This window comes from Oryctolagus cuniculus, chromosome 5 (genome assembly GCF_964237555.1).
Source record: "Oryctolagus cuniculus chromosome 5, mOryCun1.1, whole genome shotgun sequence".
Lineage (NCBI taxonomy): Eukaryota > Metazoa > Chordata > Mammalia > Lagomorpha > Leporidae > Oryctolagus > Oryctolagus cuniculus.
In genome coordinates this window covers 133,334,858-133,343,627 of record NC_091436.1, presented here as the reverse complement: position 1 = coordinate 133,343,627, position 8,770 = coordinate 133,334,858, and the positions used below count along the sequence as shown (strand labels likewise).

The window sequence follows — 8,770 nt, the reverse complement described above, 5'->3', positions numbered from 1 at the left end:
TTCCATCTGCTGGTTCACTTCCCAGGTGGCTGCAACAGCTAGGGCTGTGCCAGGCTGAAGCCAGGAGCCAGAAACTCCATCTAAGCCTTCCACATGGGTCACAAGGGCCCAAGTACTTGAGCCATCACCAGCTGTTTCTCAGGTGCATTACCAGGAAGATGGATTGGAAGTGAAGTAGCTGAAACTCAACCCAGGCATCCTAAGTGGCGACCTGACCTTTTGTGCCAAATGCCTGCTCTGTATTCCTAATTATGAAAAAAATCTGGCTGTACAATAGTGTACAGTGTTATGCCAGCAGCAGCCTCATATGTCTCATAGTTACAGCATCTCTTGATCGCACCATTTTCTCTTGTGATTTATTTGATCTTGTGTGGTTTCGTTTATCTTGTGATGGCCCTAGGATCAACAGGCTAAATCGTGTGTGTGTGTGTGTGTGTGTGTGTGTGTAGTAAGCTGTACCATCCAGGTTTGTGTGATGATGCTGACAAAATGACAAAATCACCTAAATCATGCATTTCTCAGAACACAGCCCTACTGTTAAGTGACATGTGACTGTACTATGAAAACAGTTTGCTTAAGATAGCGTGAGTGGCTACAGTATATCCAACAAAAAAAGATTTCAGGACTACAAGGCGTTATCATAGATGAGGGATGCTCACAGGATGAAAGGGGTCAGTTCTCATGAGAAAAATGTACCAGTCCTAACAGAGTGTATGCTTAGAAACAGATCTTCCGAAATGCATGAGCACTAATAAAACTAATAGGACGTAAATATATCCATTTCCCTTTTTTACATTTCATATTGCTGATCTCCTCCGTTAACTACCCTAATACACTGGTTATGTATTCTAAACCCTTGATCCATCTGTTCTAATGCATCTTCTGATGGCGAATGTGGTTTGGTTGCAAGGCTTTTTCCTTTTGGAAATGATTGTGATCCTCTGAGGTCCCTTGAGCTTGGCCTGTAAAGTTGTAACCCTGGCTCCTCCGTCCAACAATGAGCTTTGGGGAGGGCAGAGACCACACCAGTAAGTATCATAGTAAGGAGCTGAAGTGAGAGAGAGAGATGAGAGATATAGAGAGACAGAAAGGTAGGTAGGTAGGTAGATAGATAGATAGATAGATAGATAGATTAGATACATAGACAAACCAACCCTCGGCACCAGAAAATGAATGATCCTCAACCAGTCTTCAGGTCAAGTCGAACTGATAAGAGGGTTGGAGAGGTGACTACTTGAAGCCACTCAACATGCACTGGTTAGCTCTTGTGCAGAGCCAGATTTCCCTCTGCCATGATAGCACTCCTTCCACATCCATTCCAACACTCCAACACAATGGTAAATCAAGTGGAGATAGTGGGCAACCTTGCCTTGTTTCAAAGGAAATGTTTCTAAGATAACACCATGAAATATGACTGTTTACTGATTTTGAGTAGATACATACATTATCTGGTTAAGGAAGTTGATAGTGTTTCTAATTTTCTAGTTTAAAAAATTACAAATTGAAAAATAGAATTAAAAGCTTGTTCCATAAAAAATGATCTTGTGGATTTTTTCTCCCTGAAATCTATCATATAATGAATATGTTGATTAGATTTTCTAATGTTAAACTGTCTTAGATTCCCTTGGTAAATCCTTCTGAGTTATAACACACACATACTCAAGTGAGATTGATGTGCCATTTTGCTTTCCCACACAAAATTCATTTGATTAATCATAAGAAGGTTATTTTAATTCTACAGAATGTTGGGACCTCTTTCTCTTTCTGGAAGGATTTATAGATTCATACAAGAATGAAATGACATGTTCTTTGAATGACTGGAATAAATGGTTTATTAAACCAGAGTGGCTGGTTTAGTAATGAAGAAAAATGACTTCTTAATCCAGGAAGAATTATTTCAAAACCTTTTGGGCCTTCCATGTGTATGTGTAGATTTTCAATTATTGACTTTATTTTCTTGGTTGTAGATCGATTCAGATTTTCTGCTTCATTTTGTGTCAATTCATTAGTAATGTTTTTGGCAGTAAGCAAACATCTAACAGTGGCGGAAACAAAAAGAACACCCCCCTCCCCTGCCCCCGCTGACCTACCACCGCCAGGAGTCAGAGGAGAGATTCCAAGGCTGGTGCAGACTCGCCAGGGCACAGCCCCCTTAGGCCCTTCAGCTTGGCTGTCTTCAGCTGTTGCCTTGCACTTCCTGGTCTCAAGCAGGCTGCAGCCACCCTGGCTCCAAGGGCTTCAAGGTGGAAAGAAGTTGGAAAGCTCTATCTTTTCATCTGCGAAGGGAGACCCACTCAGCTGTCAGTGTTGGAACCTATCTTTCCTGAGATCAAGGGATTTAAAAAAAAATTATTTTATTTATTTGAAAGGCAGAATCACACAGAGAAAGAAACTGCTGGTTCACTCCCAAATGGATGTAACAGTCAAGGCTGAGCCAGACTTCAGCCAGGAGCCGGGAAATTCATCCCGATCTCTCACGCAGGTGCAGGGGATCAAGCTCTTGGGCCATCCTCTACTGCTTTCCCAGGTGCATTAGCAGGGAGCTGAATTGGAGGTGGAGCGACTGGGACATGAGAGGGCGCCCATACGGGATGCCAGCATCACAGGCAGCGGTGACCCAACCGAGGGATGTTTACTGGCTGTCTGAATAACTCAGAGTCCTCTGAGTGCTTTCAAAAGTCTGCACACAGGAAAACATGGCTGCTTGAAGCAACAACTGGATGCTGTCAGTTTTGGCAAATTGCAGTTTCTAGAAAATACTATACATCTCTACATACACACACACACACACACACACATATTTGAAATTTCTGTATGTCAGCATAAATATTGTCATAGTTTTCTCTCAGGATTTTTAAAATCTCTGCCCAGGAGCCAACGTTATGGCACAGTGGGTAAAGCGGCCGCCTGTAACACTAGCATCCCATGTGGGCATCGATTCAAGTCCCCACTGCTCCACTTCCCATCTGAAGAACCTTAAAAATCAAACCAAGATGGAGTGACTTAAGCTAACACTATTAAAAACAAGAAGTCACTTTTGCCCCAAATAAAAATTAAAGTTTAAAAATTACAGCCCTAAACTTTTTCCCCCAAAGCCAAAATTAGGTGCAGCTATAAAAATAAGGGGCCCTATGCTTAGCTAGCTGCGACACTTGTGCCTGGCCGTGCTAAGACCTAACCCAGTTTGTATGCCTCCTAATACTCAAATAACGGTGTGGGAAGCGGGACACCGCTCTCCCACAAGGGGAACAAAGGGAGCGAGACGTCGTTCCCCCCACCCCAGGGTGAACAAGATGGCGCTGACAGGGAAAGGAACTACTAAAGAAGTAAACAACAAAATGGCGACGAGGTGCGTGCCTCCCATGTGATCCCGTAGCTGATTGGACAGAAGACGCATGCCCTTCACATGATCAGCTCACGGATTGGACTGCTGTGTGCATGGACTCTATAGTGCTTTTGATTGGTCGCTGCGGGTATATAAACCGTGTGGCTTTGTACTGGGGGCGCTCTCTGGACTCCCGAGTTCAGGAGGCCTGTCTGTGCAGACGCCGAATAAATCCTCTTGCTTTTGCATCAGCTGGTCTGGAGTCTGAGTCTTTGGGCTGTGCCTCTCGACGTGTTAGCATCCTCACTCTGAGGGTCTAATACATCCAGCTCTCTGCTAATGTGTCTGGGAAAGCAGCAGAGGATGGCCCAGGTACTTAGACCCCCGGCACCCACATAGCAAACCTAGATGGAATTCCAGGCTTCTGGCTTTGGCATCGCCCAGCCCCAGCCACTGTGGCCTTTTGGGGGAGTGAACCAGTGGATGGAAGCTCTCTCGCCTTCTCTCTGTAATTCTACCTTTCAAAAAAAATTTTTTTAAATAAATAAATAAGTAGATAAATAAAATCTCTGTCCTATCTCTAGTTACGCTGCTCTTTTCCTTAATAACATTGCCCTTGGAGACCTCTCTCTCTCTCTCTCTCTCACTATAAGTTTTACCAGAGTGTTTTGATTTATTATTATTAATCTTTTTAGAGAATCCACTTCTGGCTTTTTCCATGCTTTCTACTGTATATTTGATTTGTGTTAGTCTCGCTCTTAATGTTAGCCCTTTTTGGGGGTTTAATCTACTGTTCTTTTTTTAACTCCTTAAATTGTATGCTTAGCTCATGAATTTTCAGTTTTCTCCTTTTCAAATATATACATTTAAGGTCATGAATTCACTACTAAACTGCATCCCATAAGATTTGTGTGTGATTAATTACTGTTTAGTATCAAATAATTTTTTCAGATCTTTATTTTTTATTTTTTTTATTTTTTTGACAGGCAGAGTGGACAGTGAGAGAGAGAGACAGAGAGAAAGGTCTTCCTTTGCCGTTGGTTCACCCTCCAATGGCCGCTGCGGCTGGGGCACCGCGCTGACCCGATGGCAGGAGCCAGGAGCCAGGTGCTTTTCCTGGTCTCCCATGGGGTGCAGGGCCCAAGCACCTGGGCCATCCTCCATTGCACTCCCTGGCCACAGCAGAGAGCTGGCCTGGAAGAGGGGCAACTGGGACAGAATCCGGCGCCCCAACCGGGACTAGAACCCGGTGTGCCGGGGCCACTAGGCGGAGGATTAGCCTAGTGAGCCGCGGCGCCGGCCAGATCTTTATTATGATTTATTTTGAGGCCCATAAATTATTTATAATCATCTTTTACAATTCCAAACATTTGAGATTTTAAATTTATCCTTTTGTTATTCATTTCTAATTCAATTGCATGTCAAGGGACATGATATGTATGCTAATGATTTTTAAAAATAGACTTTGGTTTTTGGAATAGTTTTAGATTTACAGAAAAATTGAGCAGAAAATACAAAAGGTTCCCATACACTCCCTATTCATGCAGTTTCCTCTGTTATTTTTTTCTTTAAGTTTTTTTTTTTTTTTTTTTTTTTGACAGGCAGAGTGGACAGTGAGAGAGAGAGAGAGAAAGGTCTTCCTTTTGCCGTTGGTTCACCCTCCAATGGCTGACGCGGCCGGCACGGTGCGCCAGGCGCACCTCGCTGATCCGAAGGCAGGAGCCAGGTACTTATCCTGGTCTCCCATGGCGTGCAGGGCCCAAGCACCTGGGCCATCCTCCACTGCACTCCCTGGCCATAGCAGAGGGCTGGCCTGGAAGAGGGGCAACCGGGACAGAATCCGGCGCCCCAACCAGGACTAGAACCTGGTGTGCCGGCGCCGCTAGGCGGAGGATTAGCCTAGTGAGCCGCGGCGCCGGCCAAATAAATCTTTTAAAAATGTATTATTTCAAGCCGGTGCCACAGCTCACTAGGCTAATCCTCCGCCTCGCGGTGCCGGCACACCGGGTTCTAGTCCCGGTTGGGGCGCCGGATTCTGTCCTGGTTGCCCCTCTTCCAGGCCAGCTCTCTGCTGTGGCCAGGGAGTGCAGTGGAGGATGGCCCAGGTGCTTGGGCCCTGCACCCCATGGGAGACCAGGGTAAGTACCTGGCTCCTGCCATCGGATCAGTGCGGTGCGCCGGCCGCAGCGCGCCAGCCGCGTCAGCCATTGGAGGTTGAACCAACGGCAAAGGAAGACCTTTCTCTCTGTCTCTCTCTCTCACTGTCCACTTTGCCTGTCAAAAAAAAAAAAAAAAAAAAAAGCATTATTTCATGTTTCCATCATAATGTCATCATACAGGGTAATTTTGTGGCCCTAAACATCCCCTGTGCTTGACCTAGTCTCCTCTCCCTGTCCCTGCACCCATGGCGACCAGTACACTTTTCACTATATGGTTTTGCCTTTTCCAGAATGTCATATAGTTGGAATTATACCGTACATACACTTTTCATACTTTTTTTTTTCATTTTGCAATGTACTTTTAAAGTTCCTCCATGTCTTTTAAAAATGTTACTTGCTTATTTATGAGGGAGAGAGGGAGGCAGTAAGGGAGAAATAGTACACTCTTCAAATGTCCACAAGCCAGGAATTCAATCCAGGTTCCCTACATGGATGGCAGGGACCCAACTAATTGAGCCACCGGAAGTGGAGCAGCCAGGATGAGAGTCCACACTGGGATACAGGATGCCTCTGGTGTTCCAAGTGTCAGTTTAACCTTCTGCACCCCAGTGCTGGCCCCTCAGGGTGAGTATTAGCAGGAAGCTGGAATCAGCTGATAGGAGATGCAGATGTCTTAACTGCCAGGCTAAACGATCATTCTCCTCCATGTTTTCCTGTGGCTTGATGGCTCGTTTCTTTTTATAGAATTCCATGGTATGGATACATTACTCTTTATCTACTCACCCATCAAAAGACAGCTTGGTTGCTTCCAAGTTTGGAGCAATTACAAATAAAGCTTCTATAAACATTTGTGTGGAGGTTTTCCAGTGAGCACAAATGTTTAACTCATTTAGGTAAATACCAAGGCATGTAATTGCTGGATAGTATGGCGAGCATTTGTTTAATCTCATGTGAAGCTGCCGAACTGCCATCCAAATAGCTGCAACATTTTGCATCCCCACCAGCAACAGATGAGAGCTCCTTCCCAAGCATTGGTTTTTGGTGTTTTGCATTTTAGCCAATCTAATAGGTATTAGTGGTATTTCTTTGCTTTGATTTACAACTTTCTGATGACATATGATGTTGAGCATCTCTCCAAGGGTTATTTGCTATCTGTATAGGCTCTCTGGTGAGGGGTCTCTCGGGCTGCTTGTTTTCTTACTGTTTGCTTGTGAGAGTCCTCTGTATATTTTGAAGGCACGCCCTGTGTCAGATACGGGCTGTGCAGGGGTTTTCTCCCAGCGTGGGCTGTTAGACCCTCAGAGTGAGGATGCTAACACGTCGAGAGGCACAGCCCAAAGACTCAGACTCCAGACCAGCTGATGCAAAAGCAAGAGGATTTATTCGGCGTCTGCACAGACAGGCCTCCTGAACTCGGGAGTCCAGAGAGCGCCCCCAGTACAAAGCCACACGGTTTATATACCCGCAGCGACCAATCAAAAGCACTATAGAGTCCATGCACACAGCAGTCCAATCCGTGAGCTGATCATGTGAAGGGCATGCGTCTTCTGTCCAATCAGCTACGGGATCACATGGGAGGCATGCACCTCGTCGCCATTTTGTTGTTTACTTCTTTAGTAGTTCCTTTCCCTGTCAGCGCCATCTTGTTCACCCTGGGGTGGGGGGAACGACGTCTCGCTCCCTTTGTTCCCCTTGTGGGAGAGCGGTGTCCCGCTTCCCACACCGTTATTTGAGTATTAGGAGGCATACAAACTGGGTTAGGTCTTAGCACGGCCAGGCACAAGTGTCGCAGCTAGCTAAGCATAGGGCCCCTTATTTTTATAGCTGCACCTAATTTTGGCTTTGGGGGAAAAAGTTTAGGGCTGTAATTTTTAAACTTTAATTTTTATTTGGGGCAAAGGTGACTTCTTGTTTTTAATAGTGTTAGCTTAAGTCACTCCATCTTGGTTTGATTTTTAAGGTTCTTCAGGGCATGTCTTTCATCCTCTTACCAGGGTCTTTCGCAGAGTGGATGTTTTAAGGGAAGTCCAACTTATCTTTTTACAGATTGTGCTTTTGGTGTTGTACAGAAAAACTCCCCACCAAAACCCAGATAACCTACATTTTCTCCTGTGCGATACATTCACTCGCCCTGAAATGTGTGGCTTTCTCATTCTTCTTCGCAGTATAATCTCTTTAACTTCATTTCAGAAGTGCATCAGCCGTTCATTCCAGTTCTCCCTGTGCTGGCAGTCACTCCACTGAAGCCCTGATTTCTCAGAATCCGGGCTTTCCCTTCTTGCACAGTCATCCCCGCGTCACCAGAGGCCTCCCCTTCCATTCTCTGGTATCCCTGCTCGCGTGGCTGTGTTCTCTAACTTCTGGACAGCCAAAGCTCTTTGACCCTCAAAACACTGCCACAGAGTCTAAGAGGAAAGCCAGGAATGACACGGGACATGGAGGCGGCGTCCCTTGTTTCGCCCCCCTCGGACTTTGTGGATTCCAGCCTGCTGACCTAGATCTATGTTCAGTGCCCACTGGTTTTGAAGAACTTCTCGGCTGACTTTTTTTTTTTTTTTAAGATTTTATTTATTTATTTGAGAAGTAGAGTTACAGACAGTGAGAGGGAGAGACAGAGAGAGAGGTCTTCCTTCTATTGGTTCACTCCCCAGATGGCCGCAGCAGCCGGAGCTGCACCTATCTGAAGCCAGGAGCAAGATGCTTATTCCCAGTCTCCCACACAGGTGCAGGGTCCCAAGGACTTGAGCCATCTTCTACTGCTTTCCCAGGCCATAGCAGAGAGCTGGACTGGAAGAAGGGCAGCAGGGACTAGAACTGGTGCCCATATGGGATGCCAGTGCCACAGGCGGAGGATTAACCTACTACGCCACGGTGCTGGCCCCTCACCAAGACTTTTTATAAGGAAAGGTTTCCACTACAGAATTCAAACTGGCAACATCTTTTATATCAGAAAGGGAAATTTAACCAGTCTCTTTCTACCTTGTTTTGAGTAAATTAATTGAGTAAATTGAGTCCCTAATGAGTCTAACAATTATACCTTCATTTCGTTAGAAAACAATACAGTATTATTAAGAAATGTATTTGGGGCTGGCACTGTGGCACAGTAGTTAAGCCACGGCATGCATGGCTGGCCTCCCATATGAGCGTGGGTTCAAGGCCTGACTATGCTGCTTCCCGTCCAGCTTCCTGCTAATGTGCCTGGGAAGACAGTGGATGATGACCCAAGTGCTTGGACTCCTGCCACCCACATGAGAGACTCAGATGGAGTTCCTGGCTCCTGGCCATT

General features: G+C 45.6%; 1 non-coding gene across 3 annotated transcripts in view; it reads right to left on the bottom strand.

The window, feature by feature from the left end:
- Positions 1–243: 243 nt before the first annotated feature.
- The window catches only part of LOC127493201 (uncharacterized), a 46,458-nt gene continuing 37,931 nt past the window's right edge, over positions 244–8,770 (bottom strand). For 2 of the 3 annotated variants that reach the window (XR_007923284.2, XR_007923285.2), the window contains one exon: positions 244–2,323. This is a non-coding gene — a transcript (uncharacterized protein). The remainder of the gene's footprint in view (positions 2,324–8,770) is intronic. The other variant, XR_007923286.2, reaches the window with a different exon arrangement.